Below are 27,393 nucleotides of genomic sequence, written 5' to 3' on the forward strand. Positions count from 1 at the left end.
GAAGAGAGGAAACAAAGAAATCAAACATCAAGATCTTAGTCGGAAGTTAACCCTGCTCAATTTTTCCCATCAGGGCAGGACTACACAGTCAACACGGACATGTAAGCCTACGGTATACTTTGCCTCAAACATTCGACACAATTGAATGGGGATACGGGAGGGGGTATCAGACTACTAGCAAACTATACACAGAAACCACAACATGGACCTTTCCGGAGTCAAATTGCAACGCTAAAAGAATAGACATGCTACCGGAACCACATTCAACAACATCAAAGGACGCCGTGGCTTTCCACCCCCTCGTAGGCAATCAATTGGACGCTCACCTATGGACCGATGGGCCGAGAGGAGACAAAACTGTCACACGACTACAGAACCCGGGTCACACGTGCTGGTACGACTGCAGCGGCGATGCGACACACGCACACACACACATAGACGCACGCGCGCGTTAGCTGAGTGCTTTGCGATACAAGTTATCCTGCACTGCACACTGGAGAGGTGGGCGGCACAACATCTGTGTTCCCTCCCTCGTCTACGAGCGCCTCTCGATTCCATCCGAAAACTTCCGAGCTCCACTCTGCCGGCAATCAATGCAGGCTCCCTACTGCTCCTCCTCAGCTGTGGGCAAACTGCCAAAAACCTAGAGGGCTCACCGCCAAAAATCGATACGACCATCGCCAAAACACCTCGAATGTGCACAAAATGCGGATATTATATTTTGGTTTAGAGGTCATTTCCTGGTCGCAGTCAAACTGACCGTAACGTAATTTTACAAGTAACAATCGCCTTATGTAATGCTTTTATTGCCCGGTAGCGGTTCTATATTTTTCTATTTCGGTTATTATTAAGTAGCTTTGCAACCTCTTGAGGCAATCGCGACGATGAAGATGAATGAAGGGACAAATACAATGTCTGACCCAGGATTCGAACCTTCAACCCATGGCGCGCTGGTGCGGTACGTTGATCTTCACCACTGATGTCAGTAGTTTTAAGTTCTGATGTACACATAGCATTGGATTATTTGTTTTGATCGGATACCATGAAAACATCCATCATTTCATGCTAAGTGGGTTCTCATGAATACATAATATACCCAACTTTACTAGAAAAGGATAATTGTAGCAACATGCGTTAATAAAAATATAAATGGATTAATTTCTTCTGCTTCGATATGAGTAAGCATATGTAATGGGTATGTGATTTGTTGATTTTGTTTATTTTACGTCCCTTTGCTGGCACTAATGTCTAATCGCAACGATGGGGATGAATGGTGATTAGATAGAAGTAGTTTGTTTCAATTTTTGCTTAAAGTGAACTTTATGCACAGATAGGCTAATCGGGACTGGACTTGCAGTTTAAAGTGGGATCCGAACCAATTTGAGCCTCCACCGGGAATCAAACCCCGGACCCCTTGATTACGAGGCGATGGCGTAACCACTCCGCCAACGGGAAAGCCCAGGATGGGTGAAGGAACAAACGCAAATGGACAACACAAAATAAACCCCGCACAGAGGCTGTGGGTACAAGCACCAGGGCCTCGTTAACCTCCAAAATGAAACCTTGGCTGTGCAACGTGCAAAAGAAGTTAGCATTCGAGTACTTGAAGCGAAGTACACCCCGTTACATCAAGGGGACTAAGATGCAAGATCCGTATTCATTCTCGGTTAGCATGAGTGCATAAAACAGTGTAATTCCTAGCCCCACAAGCATAATAATACTTGCTCCTAGGGATGGTATGGAGACGATATTTGACAGGCTATTATCTTGTCTAATGTGTGACCCGATTCGGTCTCATGTCGATTAATAAACAGCCTCCCTGCTTGGCGTGCTATGGTGCAAGGGAGACCGGGTTAGAATCACACCCTGGACATGGATGTTCTTTGCGAGTGTCCCTTCATCAATTTCATATCATCACTCATCCTCGTCTTCGCGATTAGCCAGAAGTGGCAGAAAAGCTAAGTAAAATAAAATAAATCAAATCAATCAACCTTCACAGTGTCTAGAGGTCATTAAGGTAAACAAGTTTCCTTAACCCTGCGTTGGTCGCGCACGGTCTCTCGTTCCGGGTGCTTGGTTTTAACGTCGTCATTTATTAATGATTATTTTGTCAACGCCCTCTCTCTGTCTAGCTGAGTTTCTCACCTTCCTCTTACACCACGACTCATTTCTCAGTGTCGGACAGATCCTCGAACCATTAGGGGGTTTCATTGAAGCGCCCGAAGTCCGTGCGTGACCTTCGGCATAAATAACTAGTCTCTTCTGAAAATCCGGTTTCCCGTTCCGTGTCTTTCTTGTTTATTTGTGTCGAGATTTCTACTAAACAGTGATACTTGTGCAATAACTGAACAACTGTTGTAATAAGATGGACATAAAGGAAAAAGAACGGATAAAACTGCTATTTCTGGGAATTTCGAGGGAAAGTGACTCCAACACATGGACAGTTTGATTCAGATGATCATTGAGACCTATCAGCGCAACATTTGCAAGAATGCCGTGAAAAATTATAAACATTTTCAATCACCAATTATTTTATTTGCAAAAGATAGTAATTATTTTAATTGTCTCCCCGATGGCGCAATGGTAACTTAATCGCATTGTAATCGGAAGGTCCCGGGTTCGATACCCGGTGGAGGAACATAGTGGTTTTATTCACTTTTAACTGTAGGTCCAGTCCCGATTAGTTTTTCTGTGCATAGAATGGACTTAAAACAGAAACTTTAAAAACAACAACTCATTTTTCCAATTTTATGTTCGGACATGTAACATTGAAATTTTTAACATGCGGATTATTAGTTACTTTGTTCTGTGTATTTAATTTATTAACTAAAATGTACATTTCATAGTTTTATAGAATCTCAATTGCTTGTAAAAAAAGATCTAATCGTAATAATTTTGGAATTGGCGTTTTAGACCATCAATTTGGCATATTTTAAAAACCCGGTCTCTGAGACCGTGCGCGACCATCGACGTAACTTTTCGCGCGCGACCCACGAAGGGTTAATAACGATATTTATTAGGCGCCTCATTTCGACGCTACCAAACCCTCAAGAATGTATGCAACTACGCTGCAGAGGTTCACAATCGCTACTAATGGATTTACTTTGCAATTACGAGAAACACAATTTACATAATCATGGAGATATACACTTGGTACATCTGTGTGTATTGTACTATTTCTGTTATTTTTCTGCCACTTTTGGCTACTCGCGACGACGATGATTACCTGGAATTGATGAAGGGACACTCACGAAGAACACCCACGCCGGGACTCGAACCTGTGAACTTCGGTAGCGAAATCGAAAGTCGACCAGGCTTTTGGTATGGCTGAATAAGTTGCATAGTAAAGTAATTTGATGTTCAACTATTATTCAACTTGACCGAACGAGACCGAGATTCTCGAAGCATCCGGTCTCGATCTCGTCTTACCTTTCAAAGGACTGCCTCAGTTACAGTCTCGTCTCAAAACTCGAGCACAGACCGAGATTTGTCTCGACCATCCCTACTCGTTCCACACGCAGATTATAATAAGGTACAAGTACGTGTTCAAGGTTGCCCGGGAGTGCACATTGCATTGGTGGAAATTCTGTACGTGGGAATTTGATTTTCATTCAATTATCTCATACCACGGTTCATCCAACACGTTAGCTGCATCCCGCGATCGATGCCCCACGTGGCAGATGAACCACGCCGGGAACAATGGTTGCTAGAGAACTTGATTACAGAAGAGTACAGACGAAGCATGAGAAGCTAAATTTGCAAGCGGAATTAATCATGTTGAGATTCTTATGCACCAGCGACATACATTAATTACAAGTAAGCTCGCTCCGTGCTTTGACGAAGGCTACACCAGGGGTTTATCCAGGATTTTTCCCTTGGGGGTGGGGGGGGGGGGTTGGAAACTTTTGAGTGGAGTAAGTTTGGGAATGTTAAGTGCATATTTTGGACAGTTTTAAAATGTTTGCCCTAATTCAATGTGTTCATAGATATTTTCAGAGATTAACCCCCTCCCTTCCCTTCACGTAACATTTCAGAAAAAAAATATGTCAAATGCTGAAAAAGATGGAAAATATATTTTTGTGTCTACAGTTCAGAACTTGATTAAATCAATCGTTAGACAAACACAAGAGATGACATTGAAAAACACAAAAATGTAAACATATTATTACCAGGGATCATTTCATGCAATTCTTAAGCTGGTTATAAAGAAATTAGGAACACTTGCGCAATATATTTTTACTGTATTTGTATGGTTCTTATCGCAGGTGTAACTCACATATTATCTTGGGGGGGTCCCAATTCATCCATGAAATATCGGCGAGAATGTATTGCATGGGTGCGTGCGCTCTTGCCTGTCTGAAGCCTATTTATGTATGTACTCTCCCCACCCCCATATATATATAGTGGGAAGAGAGATTGTAAAAATAGGTTGGTAAATTGGAAAACCTGCCCCCCCCCCCCACTCTTGAATACGTTCAGACGTCTCTGCATGTATCTGCAGATATAGTATGACTGTTAAATAAATGACTACACTGCGAGCGAAGCGAGCAAGAAAATGTGATAATGCACATTATTAATTAAACATAGCAACAATACTTTCATTTATTTCACAGTATCCCACAATGTGTACTCTTTACAATCTTGCTTTGTTCGTTAGGTGTCCTCTTTACCTCAGCACATGCCCCCTGCCCCCTCCTGTTCTATCTTCAGTTAGAAAATATGCATACATATAATTTTAATAGTTCTATGTTGCGAGTGGGTTCCAAATTCTGTTGGCGTTTTCAAATCTCTGTTTAAACAATGATTCACAAACTGAAATCAAATAATGAAACTCTATATAGAGCATGGCCACGAAGACTTTAAAATATAGTGGGAAGTTGAGATCCACGTTTGATAGACACCTGGGGCCTCCCACATGGCGCGGTGGTAGCGTCGTCGCCTCGTAATCAAGGGGTCCCGGGTTCGATACCCGGAGGAGGCTCAAAGTGGTTCGGATCCCACTTGAAACGGTAAGTCCAGTCCCAATTAGCCTTACTGTGCATAAAGTGGACTTAAAACACCAACTCAATCAATTGATAAACACCTGGTATTGCTTTTGAATGAAATCGGTCAAGGAGAGAGAGAGAGAGAGAGAGAGAGAGAGAGATCCCTCTTTCTCTCTCTCTCTCTCTCCCTCCCACCACCCTCCCTTCCCCTCCCCCGAAAGAGAGAGGGAGAGGGAGAGAGAGAGAATTCCATATTAAAGTTTTTTTACCCTTACAAAACATTGGAAAATATGCTTGGCGCTGTTGAGAGTTTATCTTTCAAATCCTGAACGAGAGACTCTAGGGAATTGTGCCTCTTTGCCTTCAAGAAAACTAAATAACATGTGCAAATAAAAGCATGGAATGGTAGCTGCAAAGGGACGGCAAGGAATTTTCACTTCTAATTTCAGGTAATGCTTTATTTTAAATTATTTAAAAACTGAATAGCATTTATTTCACTTTCCAACACAGCACAATGAAACAAGCGAATTTTTTCTCTCCACGTTTTTCAGCAGGCAGTGGCAAGCACCGTCGTGCCCCCACTGGTGCGCCTATGGTCAGATATAAATTTGGGACTTAATGTAAATAAAATTTATTTTTATGTTTAATTCTTTATACTTTCTTTGTTTGCTTCCTCTGAAAAGTTGGGAAAAAATTTAATATGTCATTGTGTCAGGGAACAGACTAGATAAAAAGAGGAAGACAATTTTTACTAAATCTATATCTTTGCAAACTGACAATAACTTTAATAGGGTGCCAGTAATTTCACAGGGCACTACGACGTTAACGCTTTTCTATTTATTTCTGTTTTTCTTGTTCGGCAGCGCATTTGTCCTTTGCGTCCAGGCAAACCCCGCGCGACCTCCACCCCCCTTTACAACTCTCTTTATAATTTCTTATAAAATATAATTTCTTTTACAAAGGTAAGAATTCTTAGGGCCACAAAAATTGTCACACACATCAACTATAGGCGTGAATGAATCACTTGGGTTCTTCATGAAATACTTGCCGCTTTATATCGAATACTCGGTCAGTAAATTTTATATTACGTAGTACTTTATGAATGGTTAGTTGATTTGGTGTTTTAAGTCCACTTTATGCACAGTAAGGCTAATCGGAACTGGACCCACAGTTTAAAGTGGGATCCGAACCACTATGTGCCTCCGCCGGGTATCGAACCCGGGGGTACTTTATGAATATCCGTTGGAAGAAATTATACCTACATATAGTGTCACTGCTTTTCTACTCGCCACTTTCGGTTTGTTTCTGTCTGGTTTCAATTTCTCTACCTTCTTCAGCCAATTTTGCAGTAAACTTTTAGACATTGTTACACTAAGTAGAACGTAAACACACACGAACTGAGATGCTACACTGAGACTGACCTAAGGCATTTGACTGTTCTCTTCTCTACCACTCCAAAATCATCCATCTCGCCCAAGTTACAGAAAATAGTGTTGCTAACCATAGTAACACAATTCACTACAAGAGTCAAACCTGTATTTTTGAATTTCTTTCCTTACTTTTAACGTACATTTTTCACATGAAAGAATCATGGACGTCCGCAGGATTTTTTCCAGGAAGAGACAAGGAAGGTATTTTTTCCAGGCGGGGGGGGGGGGGGGCAAACAAGGGACATTTTCCACAATAATAGTATTGTTCCTCAAAAAACATTGCTTAAATTTGAATTTATCACATTCATGCAATAATTAACGCATATTATTATCGTTGAAATGAAATAATATGTGAAAAATATATAATTTCTGGTTCAATTTCCGGGGGCGGGGGCCTTCCGGACGCCCATGGAAAGAATTGAAAAGAAAATGAAACGAAATGTAAATTTCATTGACTCAGGGGTTGAATTTACAAACCTCTAACGTATTTAAGAAATATTTATTTAGGTATTCAAACGCTGAACTGTCAACACTGTGTGCGGTATGTGCTCCCTGGAAGGAGGGCGAGAGGTCAGTTTGACATTTTCCAGATGGCAGTGTCACTTCCCTAGCGAAGCCTTGTCAAGGGAGCTGGTGTTTCCAGGAAATCATCATGCTGAACATTCTACCTTCCTTCTTTGACACTTTGGTTGTAGTTGATCGAAAGGTCCATTGGGCTTCGCTTGTTGTAGAGCTACAAATGGTTTCTTTATGTTGAAATATTGTCATTCTATTGTTGATATAAAAATCCATATTTACCCCCCCCCTTGCAGGAGGGCTGTTCCACTTTTCCGCTTGGGGGGGTCGTCAAAATTTGGGAGGGTGTTGGGGGGGGGGTTAGGGGTATGTGGATAAATCACTGGGCTACACGTTGGAGGAATGAATCCTTGGCGCGGAAGAATTTCAGGTATGCTACGGAATTGGGATCCTGTGTTCGAGTCCCACGAAAGATGTCGCCACACTGGCCCTAAGTTTGAATCCTGGGTAAGGCATGCTGTGCCATGGTGTTCATCTCAACATACATTTCATCTTCATCGTCGCGATTAACCTAATGATGTAAAAGTGACGTAAAATAACTACACACACACACACACACATACTAGAACAAGTTAATAATTACCCGCAAAGCAGCGCAGACAATATGCAATAACATAAAAAGAATGTTGTAATGCAGGCTACAAATACACTGTTTTCTTCATTTCTCGATCCGATATGCACCAAGGGCCACTTAAGGCCAATTTTAGTGCACTCATCGTGTGAGTCTATTGGTGTGAGATCGGGACAGCACGGAAGGTGAAATTTAAAATTCTGAATGGTTTGAACAATGGAGACAACACTATGTTGAAACAACATGACGCCTTTCGACAACGGTCCGTGGTGTTTGCTTCAAATTGCAGACTTCAGCTTGCCACTAATCATCTCACTGTGAGGAATACTCAGTATTGTAAAGCACCTCTCCTCATTACGTTCCAGTACTGGAGATTGTGAGTCCCCCAAAACTGTAAGCATCACATTAACTGCAGATCGTCGATGGACTTCGACCCCTGATACACCTTCAGACCAAAAAGAACGAATCCCTGTACGACGATGCAACTGACCGATCAACTTAAAACCTGAGAAGCTGCGACAATATTCCGAACTTCTTGTGAGGAGTGTATTTTGAAGAACTAGAGCCAATAATGGTTCTAGTGCTCTTGTGCTGTTTTTTTCCTTCTTTGAAAAAGAACCTTTAGCATCTTCCAAGATCTCTCCTATCACTATCAGCTGTTTCAAACCGCCGACTCCTGGGACCGCCCCACGTCATTTTATGGCCAAAGGATGACAGGAGTGAGTGCACTTCTGAGACGCTCTCAACCACGCATAGAAGTGGCACGTGCTGGGGTATAGCTGTCCCAGAACATGCTTCAGATAATGGAATCCATGGATTCCGAAAACATGTCAAGTAGTGAATGTTCTTGTAAGCCATTTGAGAATCATGGGAGTTTGAGTTTTTGCTTTGGGGGGGCCAGACTCTGGAAGAAGCATATGGTTTTTTAAACTAGGGGAAATTCAATAACCCTCAGGTATTGAATATCCCCTAGTTTATAACGAGTCCGGAGGCCTTCCTACGGAAATTAAAAAAAAAAAACAACAACTTAAAATCACTGAGTTTTGTGCCTTTTAGATTTGAAAATGTTAAATTTCCTCGCTTAAGTAAACAAATATTAATTACTACATTTGTTGTCAGTTTTAAAAGAAGGAAAACAGTACGATTATTGCATTTCATTACTTTTGTATTGATACAATACTCGTATTACTTTAAAAAAAAGTTACGGTACAATAGTAAGCTTCAGAAATTTTAGAAAAATTAAATTGAAAAGTTCTTTTGATGCCTCAGCAGTAACTGTTGACTCAACACAAAGTCATTTTACGTTTTTCTTTCTTCAAACTGTACACATCAATCAAATCTTATAAGACACGCTATTGCGGCGCAATTACCGCACATGCCATCATGCCAAACGTCAAGATTTGCGGTATGGCTTCATAACAAAAATGTAGTAACTGAACTTAATCATCTGTTATTTTTTAGTCTTTTTTAAGTTGGGGGCCAGGCCCCCCTGGCCCCTCCAGAACTCCGCCTATGTTGAGAATGAAGATGACGGTGATAGTTATTGTGAACAAAACAAGACATAACTAACTAACTCCCTAGCCTTCTTAAACCCGAAGGTTCATGGCTGCAGCAACACAGGCCTTCCATCTGTCCCTATCCTGAGCAAGATCTATATACTCTTTTCCATCCCTACCGATTTCCTTTAGGTCCATCTCAACGTTGTCCCTCCATCTTCGTCTTGGCCTTCCTACAGGTCTCTTACCATCAGGTTTCCCAACAAGAATCCTGTAAACTCCTCTTTCCTCTCCCATTCGTGCCACATGGCCTGCCCACCTAGTCTTCTTGATTAATCATTCTAATAATATCTGGACATGAATACAAATTATGTAGTTCTAAATTATGTAACCTTCTCCACTCACCTGTCTCCTCATCCCTTTTAGGTCCAAAGATTTTCCTAAGGATCTTATTTTCAAATACTCTCAATTTATGTTCCTCTTTCAAAGTAAGGGACCAAGTTTCACATCCATATAATACTACAGGCAAAATTACTGTTTTGTATATTTTAACTTTTAGTTTCTTAGATATTAAACGAGAAGACAAAAGTTTATGAAGAGAGAAGTAACATGCATTTCCTGAATTAAGCCTACTTTTTATTTCCTTTTTAATATCATTTTCGTTTGTTAATATTACTCCTAAGTATTTGAAGGGCGTAAATCTATTCGCGAATTGTGGAAAAGAAACATAGTGAACATAGAAGACTACATTACCAATCTCAAAGTGGTAAAAATGTATCAGCCAAAATGTTTAATGGAACGTAAGTGCATGTTCCAAGAAGAAATGCAGATAATAGGTAAAATATTATTCAGTACTGATATATCAACAGACTTATCTGGATAGAAAATAAAAACATGACAGAAGAAAGTAAAAAAAGAGATTACTTGAAAAGCAAAATTAACGAAATTGAAACAAACAGCAAAAATAAAAATATCAGAGATTTATATAAAGGTGTAAATGAGTTTAGAAAGGGGTGGCAACCTAAAGTAAACTTGATAGAAGATAAAGACGGTGATTTTCTAGCTGACCCAGGTGATATTTTAAATAGATGGAAGAACTACTTTAATGACCTTTTAAATGTTCATGTAGGAGATAAATCAGAAGTAAATGAAGTCCACACAGTAGAACCTTTAGTTCCAGAACCTAACTTGACCGAAGTTAAAGATGCTATTAAAAGGCTAAAGAATAACAAAGCACCTGGCATTGATTTAATACCAGCTGAGTTAATTAAATATGGTGGAAATTCATTAATATGTCAAATTCATAAATTAATTTGTTTAATATGGAATAAAGAAGAAATCCCTCAACAGTGGAAAGAATCCATAATTGTTCCTGTGTTTAAAAAAGGTGATAAAATGAACTGCAATAATTACCGTGGAATTTCTCTACTCTCAACAACATATAAAATATTATCTAACATTCTTTTAACAAGACTAACCCCATATGCTAATGAAATTATAGGTGATTATCAATGTGGATTTAAACGTAACAGATCAACTACAGGTCAAATTTTTCACATCAGACAGACACTTGAAAAAATGTGGGAATATAATCAGAATGTCCATCAGCTATTCATTGATTTCAAAAAAGCATATGATTCGGTCAAAAGAGATAAATTATATAATATATTAGTCGAGTTTGGAATACCTAAGAAGCTTGTTAGTATGATAAAAATATGCACCAGTGAAACAGAAAGTAAAATTCATGTGGGTATTAATATGTCTGACAAATTTACAATTCATGATGGGTTAAAACAAGGAGATGCATTATCTCCATTGCTCTTTAATTTTGCCTTAGAATATGCTGTTAGGAAGGTAAAAGAAACTAAAGAAGGACTAAAATTAAATGGTGTGACTCAGTTGTTAGCATATGCTGATTGATTGATTGATTGATTTAGTTTATTTTACTTCGCGTTTTGTGCCTCTTGGCTAATTTGCGAAGATGGGGATGAGTGATGAAATGATGAAATTGATGAATGGACATTCACAAACAACCAAGCCCGGCCGGGATTCGAACCCGGGATCCTTGGCGTCGCAGCGCGATGTGCTAACCACTCGGCCACAGGGTCGGGCTGTTAGCATATGCAGATGATGTAGACTTACTGGGGGATGATATAAATACAGTCAAGAATAATGCTAAAATATTTTTCAAAACTGCTAAAGAGATAGGTTTGGAAGTTAACAAAGAGAAAACTAAATATATGCTTACAGGCTGAAACCAAGTGTTAGGTAATAATCAAAATCGAATTATTGATAACAACTCGTTTGAACCAGTTTCCAAATTCAAATACTTAGGAGTAATATTAACAAATGAAAATGATATTAAAGAGGAAATAAAAAGTAGGCTTAATTCAGGAAATGCATGTTACTTCTCTCTTCATAAACTTTTGTCTTCTCGTTTAATATCTAAGAAACTAAAAGTTAAAATATACAAAACAGTAATTTTGTCTGTAGTATTATATGGGTGTGAAACTTGGTCCTTACATTGAAAGAGGAACATAAATTGAGAGTATTTGTAAATAAGATCCTTAGGAAAATATTTGGACCTGAAAGGGATGAGGAGACAGGTTACATAATTTATAACTACATAATTTGTATTCATGTCCAGATATTATTAGAATAATTAAATCAAAGAAGACTTAGGTGGGCAGGCCATGTGGCACGAATGGGAGAGGAAAGAGGAGTTTACAGGATTCTTGTTGGGAAACCTGATGGTAAGAGACCTGTAAGAGACCTGTAGGAAGGCCAAGACGAAGATGGTGGGACAACGTTGAGATGGACCTAAGGGAAATCGGTAGGGATGGAAAAGAGTATATAGAACTTGCTCAAGATAGGGAAAGATGGAAGGCCTGTGTTGCTGTAGCCATGAACCTTCGGGTTTAAGAAGGCTAGGGAGTTAGTTAGTTAGTTAGTTAGAAAGATCACTGTCTTCGTGATCCAAATATCGTTTGAATGAAGTTTCGAGGGAATAATATGCAGTATTTGCATTTTAATATGAATGCTATAATACTTTGACAGGCGTCACAATTTGAAACACTGCATCAACAATAGAGAAAATTGAAGCTCTTTTGTAAATGTTAATGTTTATTTAGCCATTGAACTGAACCAACGATACAGAATTGAAGTGTGAAAACAATACCTACGAAAATGATGTTGTGGAGCATTTACGCTTGTACATATCTGCAACAGTCTCCCCGATGATAAACCGACAATAGTTAGCAAGCATTGTCGCTCCAAGGTCCACTGAAGCACTTTTCAAAACGCTGCAATGTCCTGGTGGAACCTTGCCCCTTGTTCATCACAGACTGCTCACAGGCTGTGCGGGAAAAGCCCACATGTGAGTCCAGAAAGTGTATTTTGAGGGAGATGTGACACCCCATGACATGAAGGAAGTGCATCATATCACGAACAATTGTTTCATAATTGTGTGCTTTGACATTGCCCAGGAAATTATAACACACCAGCCTTAACGCCTGCCACTCTGCCTTTTCTGGGTCAGAAAGTGCAGAATCAAACGTGCATTGTGATTTGTGTGCCAATTAACACATCTTCCTTAACCTTTGCCTAACTTATTATGCTATATGCTGAATATACGATCCTTACTTTTGCATCTTATGTTCCTCCATGTCATAGCACTAAGTACAATTGAGAACTTTATACGTTTACTTCATAGTCTTCAGGGAAAACTTAGTATGCCGTCAATGGAGAACAAATTACAATACCTCGTGTAAGCATACAAGGAAGAGCATTCCGCAACTTGTGACACTCACAGATGACAAATGAGTTTCAGTTTCACGCGAATAAGCAAGATGAATAATGACGATATGGCAGATAATTTATTAGTGTTTCGAATTAAAAACAAGTTGCCAAATTGTAATATGTGGCATGGGTACTAATCAGTAACCTGAGATATTGTCAGATGATACAGACTGCTCACACATGTGTCACGTTAAAACTCTTGAAATATTGTGATACTCCTATACGCCGTAGCAAAACTTGCATTTTGAAAAACATCCTGGCACATCATATTTCTTTCATTGTATTTTCCTTATTTTACGTCTCTTTTCTATCTCTCTAGATTAACAGCGACGATGAAAATTACTGCTGAATTAATGGAATGCATAGATGAAGAAACAAACATCCATGCCTTAGAGAATTCCTGGATTCGACGTAAGTGTCACTAACCACTCCGCCACAGAGACCGCCTGCTTACATGAGAACACGGCAACGAAAACTGACAGGTAGAAGATGTTGCATAGTATTTACAGGCTTTTTAGTTTACAAATTCCATATTTTGGGGCTGAAGTAATTTCAGAAATAAATCATGTGATACGATTGATAACACAAGGATTGATTGATGCGTTTACTTCGCTTTTCTACCTGTTTTGGCTTTTAGTGAAAATGAGGAAGGAACAATCACAAACATACAGGGACAACACAACACGAGCCCCACAGAGGATTATACTGGTTGTGAGTCCAGACGCCAAAGCCTCGATAGTCTGCAAAATGCAGTCCAGGTTGCTGCACTACGTGGAAGGAAGGTTGACATTTGGATGTTTTCCAGACTATTTACACCAGTCCTTATCGTATATTAATTTAGCATTCATTGAGGATATCCAGGACTACGTATGGATGTTAGTGTGAGCATCATGTCGCCACAGATTTGCGGAGGAAGACGCACTTCTCTCCATACAAAGGCACAAAAGCTATACAAATCCAATACCTTCACACTTCGGTCACAAAAGCACTATATTGCGTTCTTTTATCTCATTACCCCTATCCTTGTCTACAATAGGAAACGTGAAGGGTGCTTCAATCAAGCGAGACGAACGAAAGGAGGGGAAACATCGTCGTTTGTGGGATTCTTCTGTTGGTGGAACAAAAGGGGAAAAGGCATATTCTACAGAGACGCAGATCAGGCCTTACTTCCAAGAACTTCAACACATTAAACTGAACAGCTTGAAGACATTTATCTTTTATCATTCCCCTCTCGATTATGGGAATAAAATGTAATATCTTGAATAAAGTTCAAGCATAGCTTCTAGCTATTGCAGGTAGTATTGGAATGTATATTTACGAATGAGATACCAAACATATTTAAACTATTGAGGAATGTCTGTCGGTGGTATAAAAAATAAAGAAGATTTGATTGATTGATTTGGTGTTTTAAGTCCACTTTATGCACAGTAAGGCTAATCGGGATTGGACCTACAGTTTAAAATGGAATCCGAACCACTATGTGCTTCCACCGAGTATCGAACCCAGAACCCCTTGATTACAAAGCGACGATGAAAATTAAGAAGAATAACAAGACGAAGATGTCACCTAGCTTAGATATTAATAATTATTTTAATTCTGCACAATTCTCCCGGAGTTTGACAGGAGAGAGGAGCTGAATTTGAATGTGAGTTTTTAATTAACCTATTATTATTATTATCATCATCATATGCTTATTCTACCACAAATCGCAGTTTACACCATCATAACAGAGCAAAACGTTATCGACTTTTCGAAAAGTTTGTTCAAGTTCACTTTAAATCACAAATAGGCTAATCATGACTGGACCAACAGTTTAAAATGGGGCGCGGATGACTGAATTGTCCACACAGAAAGTATATGCCACAGTGAAATACGAAAATTAAATCAATATTTTTTTTCCATTTCCTGTTCGCAGAAAAAATGTAATAAAACGTTTAGCTTGCTGTTTACCGTCAGTTGAAAGCAATGACTTATCTAATAATAACTGCTGTTAAACTTCAGCTTTTAATGAAACTGACCTTTGGCAGAGAAGACAAGCTCTCCGACTCCGTTTTTGTTAACACAGCAGCGAACAGTAATTACACTTTTAATGAAGCTATATGAATGCGGGATACCAGTACTTTGCCAACGAATCCTTTATTTTTCAGAATTACTTTCAGGGTATAAATATTCATTTTAGATGGTAGATGCCATATCTGCTGTTCTAATCTAATAAGACACACAGATTCCATTTCAAAGAACACACGATAAAAAGAGCTGAAAGTAAATATATCAGCATGTTTCTTCATGCAAATCCTATCAACAGAGGCATAGGAAAATTGTGTTTTCTTTTTTCATTAATTTTCTTTCAAACAAGCTTAAATATTATAACAATACAATATATAACAATATAAATATTATATTATTGTTTTAAAAATTAATTTGAATCTTCCAGCATCTACTAAATACAGGGAGCGCTGATCATTTTAAATATAATATATCGACACAACTGTAAGTTATTTATTATTAACTCATCTCACGTATAAAATGGCATGTAAAAATGCAAAAAAATAATTCTTTATATTAAAACAATAATGCACGCCTACATGAAGTGCCAATCCTTTTGCAACTTTTCATGTTAACATTTGTTAAGAGCGTATTCTTTCAATGTGAAGAAAAATCTATATTTTACTAGAGGATTTCTATTCTGGTTCTCTCTTAATCTACAATCCCCTCCACCTACGATAAAGTTTATTTTTGCTTGTGCAGGAGAACTTTGGACATGACCAACTTCTAGGACAGGCACGGATAGAAAACGAGCTACGGGGGAGGTTCCGGAAAATGTCATCATTGTACCTACAGGCTCGGATTTAGGGGGATCTCGAGAGCTACAGGGAAAAATTACTTTAGAAATAGACACAAATTGGATGTTTCTCGGAAGTTACAGACATTCGTGAAGACGTGATTTTACTAATGAGCAGTATGGAATTTCAAATTTCACATAATATGACAACACAACATGTGGGGGAGGAGAGGTAGAAACAGAATTTCAACTTAGAGCAGCTAGTCAACGCCTTAACGTTTGGAATGATTCTGAGAAGGAAGAGTTATCATCTCGGTCCCCATCGTCACAGATCAGTTATCAGACTGACAACTGGCAGATTGAAAATTTTACTGGAAGAAATCGCTATATTATCCATAAGTAGTTAACCGAGAGACACATCTCTGCATGCAAAGTTCTGAGTACCATTACTATCTAAGCAAAAATGTGCTTTGTTGAACTTGGTGAAAAGTTTTTCGGCGAGTCTTGAACAAAGTTATTATCACAGATGGAATTTGGGTGCATAATTTCCAACGGAGGTAGTATCTATCGTCGAACACAGTAAACTGGTGACTTTCGTGGTTAAGGTCTTCAACCTTACAGCGTATCTGGAAGTATTTTTGTATTTTCATTTAACGTCGCTTTTGGTTCATCGCGACGATGAGGATGAGTGGTGATTAGGTGAAATTGATGCAGGGACGCACACAAATAAAGCCAAGACCTTGACCTGAACACAGAAACTTCGGCGACAAGATGGAAAGTTGCTCTGCCACAGAGTCGGCAGCATCTGCAAACATAAACTGAATCTTGGATGTAGTTTCAGTGCTAATAATTCGGTAGGGCGCCGTCTAAAAATTTACTGATAAGTCACCGACGCATCGTGGTAATGCATATTTGCAGATTTACACAGAAAGTGAAATAAGAGGAGAAAAGAGGATAAATAATTCACTACGCTCAGAATCATTCTTAAAGAACGTCGGCCAATATTTACGCCCTATGATTAGTCCCTTTTAATTACCATTACACATTTTTACATTAAATTATTTATGGAGTACGTACCTCTCCATTGTATGAGATGGTTGTAAGAAATATATATAATCAACTTTATACGAATCAAAAAACACATTTTTTTGTACTATAGTGTACTTTGTATCCGAGTGGCTGTGAACAAATGCGCAAGTATTACAAATTGATTACCTTTAATCCATTACCATGAAAATCACACAACCATGAAAGAAACCCACACAGAGAGGGTTTTTTTCTTTTTTTTACAGGTAGGAAACTAATTACTCTAAAATACCATTTACGTCACAACAGTTCTCTATATTCAGTTACAGTTGAAAGCCACTTTAACTGAGTGGTTTAAAATGTCGGATTGCGAACTTCATGTTGAAATCTTGTTGGGTAAACAACTGTTTTCAATCGATCACAACATCCAACAAATTACAACAGCTGAAAGTGATTCTTTATGGAAAGGGTCTATTCGGTCCTGGATGCGACAGCTGCTTTATTTCATCTGGTATCCAGCGTCAGAACGGATTGTGTTAGAATTTCGAATACGAGGAAAATAGAAAAGACCTATAAGGCTTAAAATTTGATTCATTTATAATTTCTTTACTTATAAATGTATTTGAATGGAAAGATAAGACATCTTTTGAACACCATTGAAAAGGGCATGTCTTTTGCATTCAACGAAGTGTTAAGTACAATTTATCAGTACATTCTTTTTTTTTGTGCAAACCACATCAAAGTTTAAGGACACATAGTTGAATAAATACAAAACGTAGAAAAATCGAGAAGTCTGTAACAATTTCCACAACTTGTCCATATTTCACTGTATCATGAAAATAAAGTAATCACTGTGACAGGAAATGATTGAAAGTCTATAAGCTTTCTATTTATTTTAAACAATTCATAAATCATGCAATACTTTTATATCAGTTTCTTTTACACATGGGCACAATAACAAGCTGCTGTTATGCATGCATCGTACCTAGAAGTCGAACTACCCGAGTGCCAGACAATAACGATTTGGTGCCTAATATAAATTTTTACCACAAGCTCAGAAAGTTTGATTAAATATGTATCCAAAGTTAAATTTGACTTCTTGACCTTTGTAATGCTTTGCATAATTTTCCTAAACAGAATATTCATTTGAAGCCAAACGATATGTCAGAATTTGAACTACATGGAAAAGCTAAACGTTGTGTTACAACGAAATTGTCTGCATTTGCAGAATTTAAAGTAAAATATAGAGTTACCACTCTCAGCGGTTGAAAGGTTTCAGAAGCTATCTGCAAAGGTTTCCTTAATCGATATGCTACGTTTTCATGAAAGTGTCATTGCGTTTTACAAGATCATCTCTCTATGAAGATTGCTCCATACTGTTCTCCATGATATGAAGCACGTGCAATCCTCTGTACTCATAAGACTGTACCGTTCGATTTTGGAACGTTATTATGAATAAGAAACTTGTTAACATCTTTTTTTCTTGATTTTGTTTGCATAGATTTTACCTGTGCTTAAATTGCGGTGAAACTTCTTTGAAAGGTATGAACCTTATATCGGGGTTTTTGCAAGTTTTCGAAAGATATGCATGTATTTTTCAAAGTTGTGCTTATTTAAGAGTTCGTCTCTCAACAGAAAGATTCAAAATTAAAGCTATTACTTGCAATATTATTTACCATACTTATTAAAAATGTTTGGTTGAAAAGGGTTTATTTTACTTCGCTTTTCTGCCACTTTTGGCTAAAATAAGGATGAGTGGTGATGAGATGAAACTGATGAAGACACACTCAGAAAGAAAACCATGCCCAGGCCGGGATTTGAACCCTTGGACTCTTGGCGTCGTAGCGCTGTGCTAACCACTCCCCCACGGAGGTCGGCATGGGTCCTTGTAGTACAGGAGGATGGACAAGATAGGCATATAAGAGATTCATTACACAATTACGTGCTGTTGTGACAATGATCGTATGTTTTAATTGTTGTCCAATCTGTCTGCAAGAACATAAAAATTAATCCATGTTGAAATCACAATATTTATAATTTTGGTAGGACTACATCAAATAATTTAGTTAAAATCACCGATGCATTATTTCCTTGTAAGAATTTATATAGATTTGTTCATAGTTTAAGATGCGGGAATCAATGCTTTCCACATATAAGGTGGGAAATGACTCGAAGATATTGCAATTAACGACACGGTGACAAATGTTACGGTTTTGCGCATTTTTCCCACTTCCGTAAATTTTTGGCCAACCCTACTTTGAATTCAAGCCCACCTAGCAACTCGTTCGTTCTACGAATGCTGGTAGATGTCACTGTTGCCTATTTTTAGCCAGGAACGTGGAAATGAAGTGTCGATCGCTAATCTTGAGAGAGAGAAAAAAAAGAGAATCAAACCGCTTGGACTAAGGCCGAAAGAACCCTAATCAACTGCATCACATTGCCTTTCGACAACAAAATGTTTCAGAACATAAATCAGTAACTTCCGTTCGTAAATGGCAAAGGAAACGTTTCAGACAGTGAAGTTTTCTTCTAAGAAGTGCTGAAAACATCACTCACTTTAGCTGCTAGGGTCGCGGCGCTATAGACGAAAATCCCTTAATAACCACTCTTCTTTCTTCCCGGCGCTTGTCAGGCATTGTGTGAGCCTTCCTTTGCCGCCGCATTACTCCCCAGTTCTTTCTTTGATGTCGCGAACTTCGTCGTATTTCTCCAGATATTCGAGCTCCGTGGGCGCAGTGATCTGCTCGTAACTGACTCAATATCTTTTCATCTCGCCGAGCTTCTTAGCTTTCTTCCAGGGAGAAGGGCGACACTCTCGAGTCTTTCCTTGTTCGCCTTGTTAGGGAGCAAGTAGCATGCTGCGAAACCGATGCGTAACAATAGAAATAATATGCCTGTTGCTTCCTGAAATATACACTATACAATTTTCAGTTTTTACGTGACCTCGCTTCCTTTCTTTTGCGTCTAAGATGGTTCTAAGAGACTTTTCAGACTGGAACCGGACCTCAAAAGATTGTCCAGAAATATCTTGGCAGGAATTGAACAAGAATCTATTGAACCAATCACAACAGTTGGAATGTAATAATGTAATGCCTTCATGGAAGATATAGTTTTCGTTGTTCAGTAATAAAGACTGGATACAGTACTTTACCAAGAAATTCAACACAATATTTGTGTTACTCACAGCTTGGACAACAATTTACAAAATAAGTTCATGTAATGTCTATCAATGGGAGGGCAGACATTTATTTCAGAAAATAAAAACTGCCTCCATCTGATGCAAGCACTTAACACGATTTACGACAACTGTGCTGCTTGCATACACACGGAAAGTTTTATTACACTTTCTTGTACTTCAAAAAATATTAGAAGAATTCTGAAATATTAAATGCAGTCGCTGGGAGCAAGCAGAGGATAACATTCAACTAACCTCTCTTAAATCGCTTGCATGTATCATTTTTGTAACACTGTGCTTCTGCAGTGATTATAGGTATTACGTTAATTGGCAAATGTAAAGTTAAATGTAAAAAAGCAGGAGGGTAAAGGCGCGTTTCCAAACTTGAAGTTGTGAAAGTGAACTAGGGGAAAATTACACTGTCTAGAATCAAACACTGGGCTCACATCATCGTGAATGGTCCTTTTATTTAACCGAACCTAATTTAATCAAAATTAGGCTCATCAGAAAGCATTGTGTGCAGGTACAGTCACCGGCAATAAAATGGGACACCTTCATCCTGATATGCTCGCTGCCCTGTAAGGTGTTATGTGTGTTTCCTAACTCTACGGCGATAAGTGGATTATAATAGCAAACTTTCAATGGCAACTTCTACCATTGCCGTAGAGTCCACACAACGCCTTGCAGGGAAGCGAGTATTTCAGGATCAAGGTGACCCATTCTTTATTGCCGGTGGCTGTACATAGTTAAATTGAGGCACAGTTCTAAAGAGCAAAACAGAAACTTGAAATAGAAACGTAAGTTGTTGATCTAGTAGTGGAGATAGCACTGTGCCGACAGAGAGCTTCATGTCATGTACTTCCGGAAGAACGTTTAAAAATTGTTGGTCTTTACGCCTTGTAGCATAACGATAAAAGCATGCTTGGAACAGCACCATATACACGCTTCCCTGTCTGGCTTTTATTTCTCAGTAATGTAATTAGTAACTGCATTAAGCAAACAGAGTAGGTTTGCTTTCATCTGGATTTTTCGCTGTATATAGCCTTCCTTGATGGAGAACGCAAGTTGAAAAATAGGGGAAAATGTGTTTTAACGCTTTTCCGTAAGCAGAGATCAACACCTCTCAAAGTCTTTGGCACAGATTACAGTCTACCCAAGACCATGTCAGTTGAAATATATTTGTTCACCCATCCAAGTAAGCCAAGAACCTTCTCTGCCTTGATCAAAACATTGTACGTACCTCATGAGTCAGGCTGAAAGTGATCTGAGAATTTCAGCGAGCTGCAAATGCATGTTCCAATTACATGACTCCAACACGTCCTTAATACTCCGTGTATGTATGCATGCACATATGTATGTGTGAGTGTTCGTAAAGTATTTCTTCAGCATGAACAAAAATACACACATTCGTTAATTGATTAATGTATTTTTAGTGTCAGAAGAAAAACGACACGACGCAGAAAATGAGATAAAATATAGAAGATTATAAACAGAAAATCAAATACCACGTGCAAATTATAATGTGAACTTTCGAATAACATATTTTATCAAGAGTTCAATCTTTTCTTACAATTCCATATTTGTAGTTATTTTACGTCTCTTTTCCATCTTTTTGGGTTAATAGAGACGATGAGAATGATGATGAAATAATTGTAATAAGAAATACACTCCTGTTCACAAAACGGCACACTTTTTAGGGTCGGACAGTTAAAGAATGTGTCACTTTATCTGAACACGAGTGTACAAAGAACCCTCCTTGTTAGCACAAGAGACTGCATATTTTCCGCACAAAATGAAAAGGATCTAACGGCAACACTGGCAATGAAGTCGAAAGACGCACAGTAGAGAATGAAACCAAAAAATTATCTGCAAAACATTACTATATTTTCACCTTGAAAGAAATTGACAGTAACGAGCAAAGCGTGACACACAAGCAGCAAAATGACAACGATTGCAGCTTGCCGTCCTTGACAGGAACAAAAAGCGCTGCGTTTTCACGTAGCCCAGTGACAAGAGATTGGAAACGGACTACTGATTCATTCTTCTCTAAACTACGGATATTATTTGTTTATCTGTACTCAACGCTAGTCCACATTAACTTATTCGTTTACCCGATAGCGAACTGGCTAACGCTGTAGTCGAGGATCCTGCGATAGGTTGTGCTGGGAGTAGGTATACTACATAGTGATTTGGATTCTATTTTTAAACTGTGGGCCCATTCCCGATTAGCTTATCTGAGCACAAAATAGATTTACATTTTGGATGTGCTACATTTATCGTAATAGACGAGTTAATTGATTTTTAACGAAACCGTAACCTCTAATGTTCAGTACTTTGTTTAACCGCAAAATACGAAAAACTGCATGACAATTATCAGGAATTGTAAACTACGCTTGATATTTTTCTGGCGAAGAATGATCAGACATTTTTCTGGCGAAGAATGATCAGACATTTTATTTGGACAGCGACCAGAAACATTTTGGAAAGACTTTCGAGAATTAAAGTCACTTTCACATTAAGGGGTTGTTAACTTCAGTGGCCAAATTACTATATTGAAAACAATCAGTAAAGAATGAAATTTAAAAATATATTTTCACTTGCAGTGAAACACGTGTTTGAAGAAGTGGACTCAATCAAGGGATCACTGGTTCAATCCCCAAATTACATGTATTATGACATATTTTCTTAATATCTGTCATTATTCAGCTATTGAAAATTACATTACAATTACCTCAGCACACTACATTATACCTGTGAATAAACACTAGCCCGTTGAACTGTTGAAAAATTTGATAAATAAATATAGTTTTTGTGCGGTGCTTAAGAATAAATTAAAAGTGACTGACTGCCCCCTAGAAAATATTATCCCTCCTTTTCTTACTCCCCTATTTTTTTTTCTGGCGTACGTGCTACATTTTGTAAAATGGTTGCTGCATTTATATTGCTACTTCACACTTAATTGATAAGCTAATTACGTCATGGCAGCCAACACATTGTGAGCGTCTGAACTTTGACGCCTTCGAAGTGACGCACACAGCCGTGCATTCCTCCCAGCCCACTCGGGACAGTTCAGAGTTCAGTGCATTCCTGTAGATGCTGAGCAGTTTACCTGCGCTCGCACTCTAATGGTCTTGGAATGAAACAAACCCATGGCCAACGGCATTTTTGGTTCGTTTCAATGGTGCCCCGTTTTCTTCCAACTGAGACCAAAGCAAATGGTTGTCCAGTGACGGAAGATCTTTCTGATTGAGTGGTAATAGGTCTCGAAAGTAACTAATCTCGTCGGAACAATCGGTGCCTGGAACATCCGTAGATGATATTAATTTTCTCGGTAGTCATGTGAATATTTCTCACGAGAGAGACAAGAATGCTTTCACCATACTGTAAGTATACTGTTACATCTGAGCTTAAGTAAACTAACACAAACTTTGACAAACTTGCTTACATTTTTAACAATTAATATTAAGTATTTTTACTATTGAATGTCTGCAATAACTGTTACGTTCACAACTGGAGACTCATTATAAACACTGATGATAAACAAGTACCTATCAAGATGACTGGAAGGTAAGAGTTTCTTATGTTCAAAGGTAACTGTTATTTTTGTAGGTTATAACAACAACATTTGTACTTAATACGAGTTTCCAAGAGGGTGTTATATAAACGCAATCCTAATCTAATAATAATAATAATAATGTGGAGAACGATCCGATGCAAAATGGAACGAGAATGACGTACTTATTTCCTTAATAAATGGATGTAACAAGACGGACCTGATCATGTTTGCTTAGGAAACTTAAGTTTCGTACATAGAATTGTATTCAAAAGTAAAGTGGACATGAGTTTTGATTTAACATTCATACTTGAAAGTAAGTCTCGAGCTTTTACAAGAAACATCTGATCGGTAAAATTATCCCTAATTATCGGGATTTCACACTGTCGCCCCGTAACCAAGGGATCCTGGGTTCTATCCCCGGCGGAGACACTTTGCACAGTGGTTCGGATCCCACTTAAAATTGTAGATCCAGTCCCGATTAGCCTATCAGAGCATAAAGTGGACTTATAAACCGTATTATAAACCTTTACTATTATTATTAATATTACATAATATTATTACGCACCAAGATTATAGGTTGCACCACCAAATGAAACGTTGTTCGTGTCTACAAACTTGCAAACCGTGATGGGTGTATTGTACAAAGAAGACTTGCCTTATTAATTTTAATGTAGGTTCCTGCAGGCCAACGTATGTATCTGAGGCGTTGGTATGTTAACTAATTTTTGGTGACTAGATTATTTGTACTATTCGGTACTTTTATGACCAGAAGTGCTTCATTTTGTCTCCCGATATTTCATGAATATTGTATCTACATTATCGTATCCAGGTTTTTTTCAATAATAATGGTAATAGGGTAGGAACGTTAAAGTCGACAGAAATATTTCATTTTTCTTCCTTCCGCTGAATTTGTTCAATTTGTGGTTATTTGAATCAATATGAACTTGTAAGATGCGTTTCCTTCTCCCAGTATAATACGTTGACAGACTTTTGCGTCCGGCGAATCAACATCTGCAACATAGCTCTCACGCTTTATTTTGATCAAAGTCCCCGTACTTCCTCCCTTCGTACTCCGATCGGCTCCAAGATGTCTTGCGGAAAATACAAGAAAATAAAGGAACTTTAAAGTTCATCATCACAGAAACGTGGATCCACCGGAAAGTTGGTTGCTTGGTGTTTTAAGTCCACTTTAGGCAGAGTATGGCTAATTGGGACTGGACCTACAGTTTAAAGTGGGATCCGAACCACTATGTGCGTCCACCGGTTATCGAACCCGGGATCCCTTGATTACAAGGCAACGACGCAACCACTGCGCCATCGGGCCACCGGAAAGTATTTTGGCACTTCTGATATACATGTTACCATGTGCTGAGTAGTGATATTTCGATTCTCCGTTATTCTTATATTTCGGTACTCCTGATACTGAAGGTCAACCTTAGGTAGACAGACCTAACAAGATCTTCATCACAAGAAATGAGGAAATACGATTGGCTATGCGGTCGTTAACAAACTCTCAAGAGGTGAATAACGTTCAGCACTCACATTTAGTAAAATTCTAAGTCAGCTGGCCATCACAATCAATAATTTTCACGTTTTCCGTTACATCTTATGTGAAAACATCATCACAATTTCACCCAATTAATGGGATGTTGTGTATACTTTTGGCACTTTACAGTAATTTGCAGATACATTATACTGTTCGTGTAAGTAGATTTTGAAAACTTTAGACTTGTTTGTTTTTTTAAGTCCACTTTATGCACAGTAAGGATAATTGGGACTTGACCTACAGTTTAAAGTGGGATCCGAACCACTTGTTGGTTGGTTGGTTGATTTGGTTTTAAGTCCACTTTATGCACAGTAAGGCTAATTGGGACTGGACCTACAGTTTAAAGTGGGATCCGAACCACTATGTGCCTCCATCGGGTATCGAACCCGGGACCCCTTGATTACAAGGCGACGACGCTACCACTGCGCCATCGGGGAGGCCCTAGATTTGTATGTGTCCAATTAAATATTAACATAGTTTTTAATTCAAGGCATATACAGAGCAACATCAGCATCAGCACCCGCCCTTTTTTTAGCTGTCACTCATTATGTTCAAGATTTATTGTTAGTTTTGGACGTCAAAAGATGGGGCGGGAAGGGGTGGCCATTGCCTAACTTTAGGCGTCAAAGGGGTGTGATGCCTTTAATGCTTCGATAAGCAGGCAGGATAATAAGGTGGCCGCGGTGGCTCAGTCGGTAACGCGTCTGACTACCATGCTCAAAGTCCCGGGTTCGATCCCCGGCCGGGTCAAATCCGGGAACTTTTCTAACGGTGGAAGCGGCCCCGGCGCCCACCCAGCGTCGAATAACATGGGTACCTGGGGGAAACCCTGGGGGGTAAAGGCGGTCAGGGCGTGATGCTGATCACATCACCCCCACTCACGACCGGATCAAGAAAGTGTGGGGCGTTACCCCCACACCCCCTATACGCCTTCATGGCGTGGTGCTTTGCACAGGGGAACACTTTACCTTTTAAGCAGGCAGGGTGTTCGGTAGAATTACCAATAACAATTGAAAATATCTCCTAAACTAGGTAATGGTAGAATAATAATTGCTGTCTATATTTGTGGCGTCTGTTACCCCACAATTATGCAAAAAACTTGCCAAGAGATAGAGTACAGTTTTGATATTTGTCGGGCCACCAAATACGCATGTGTGGGGATATACCTAAACTTGATGGGTTTCCTTTACAGAAAATCAAAATTTCGTTAGCCTAGCATTAAAAGTTTCATTAATATATCGATTTCTTTTGTTGGTAAAATTATACCGGGCACACAGTAATGTAAAGGGGCCAACGACTTCTGAATCTGCTTCTCCCGTGGGGAAAGAGCACGTCTAATAGAGCTAAACCTACATGGGGAACTCCCTGTCAACTTCCAGACAGATATCCGGGGTGCAAGGGGGGCGACCTTCTGGTAAGGCACCCAAAAGTCAATCTCACTTCCACGTGGTACACCACGATAACGGCATTCTTGCAGGCTAACGAGGCTCTGGGGCCTGGACCCAGGGCCAGGATAATCCTCTGTGTGGTCGTGTTGTCCTGTGTATGGTGAGTGCCGCTTTACAGCCTCAGCTTTTAACTAAGTAGGATATGGAGATTTTTCTGTAGTTTTAATTCTTGCTAAGAAATGAATGAATGTATTGGCTTTTAAAATTGAGTGAAGAAATTCTTAAAAAATTCTCAACAAACACATTTTCTTTTCTTTTTAGGGATCCATCCTCCACTTTGTTTTAGTTAAGGGGCTTATTATCCCCATATTAAGTGACAGGCAAAAATAGCGTATGTGCCTATAATAAAAAAAACGTAAAATCAAATAAGACAGATATCCATTCCACAATGATGAAAAAACTAAGGAAGTCGGAGGGTGAAAAAGAAGTAGGGTTAGATCTACTTTCTCGCGAGGAACTCCATGTGGAGGAACAGATGGGTAAGCTCCTACTGTAATACTACTCTCTTAAGACACCGAAACTCGACAAGAAAAGTCAATACTGGGCAGTTCTAACTAAGCATCTTTTCTCCCTCCATGAGCGAGGATTCGTGTCAAGAGCACAATCGATAGCACCTCACTTCCTCGAAATCCGAGCGTTCCACCATCATGAAACCAAGCAATCTAGAGTGCATGTTCTTGCACCACGATGCGGCTGCTTCCGTAAGGACGCAGAAACGCCAAAATAAATCCCGAACACAACGGTCTTCCTTCGAGCTTTCCTTTCTCATGTTCCGTGTGCGTGCATGCCAAATCGGTCATGATGTTCCGGGTGGATATAAATATCGCCGAAACGTGAGGGTGGGAGTGTTGTCATTACTCAGGCCAGGAGCATCAATTTCAGGACGCACTGCAACCTTCGAGAACGGAGGCCAAAACGCGGAGGACCTGCGCCGGTGCGTCGAGCGGTCCAAGGTCTCTGTTGGCGTCATAACAACGTGGAACCTGCTCTACGGTCGCAGTAAG

General features: G+C 39.1%; 1 protein-coding gene across 9 annotated transcripts in view; it reads right to left on the reverse strand.

Moving 5' to 3' along the window:
- Positions 1-27,393, reverse strand: part of LOC145983879 (adenosylhomocysteinase-like 1) — a 355,689-nt gene that overhangs the window by 144,338 nt on the left and 183,958 nt on the right. For 4 of the 9 annotated variants that reach the window (XM_083116956.1, XM_083116955.1, XM_083116953.1 and 1 more), the window contains exon 1: positions 327-504. The exons of the other annotated variants lie outside the window; for them this stretch is intronic. The gene's annotated coding sequence lies outside the window, so the exon portion shown is untranslated. Of the gene's footprint in view, positions 1-326; positions 505-27,393 lie in introns of those variants that run through there. 9 annotated transcript variants of the gene reach the window in all.

The sequence above is a fragment of the Lepisma saccharinum genome, chromosome 2, assembly GCF_977018435.1.
Source record: "Lepisma saccharinum chromosome 2, izLepSacc3.1, whole genome shotgun sequence".
Classification (NCBI taxonomy): domain Eukaryota; kingdom Metazoa; phylum Arthropoda; class Insecta; order Zygentoma; family Lepismatidae; genus Lepisma; species Lepisma saccharinum.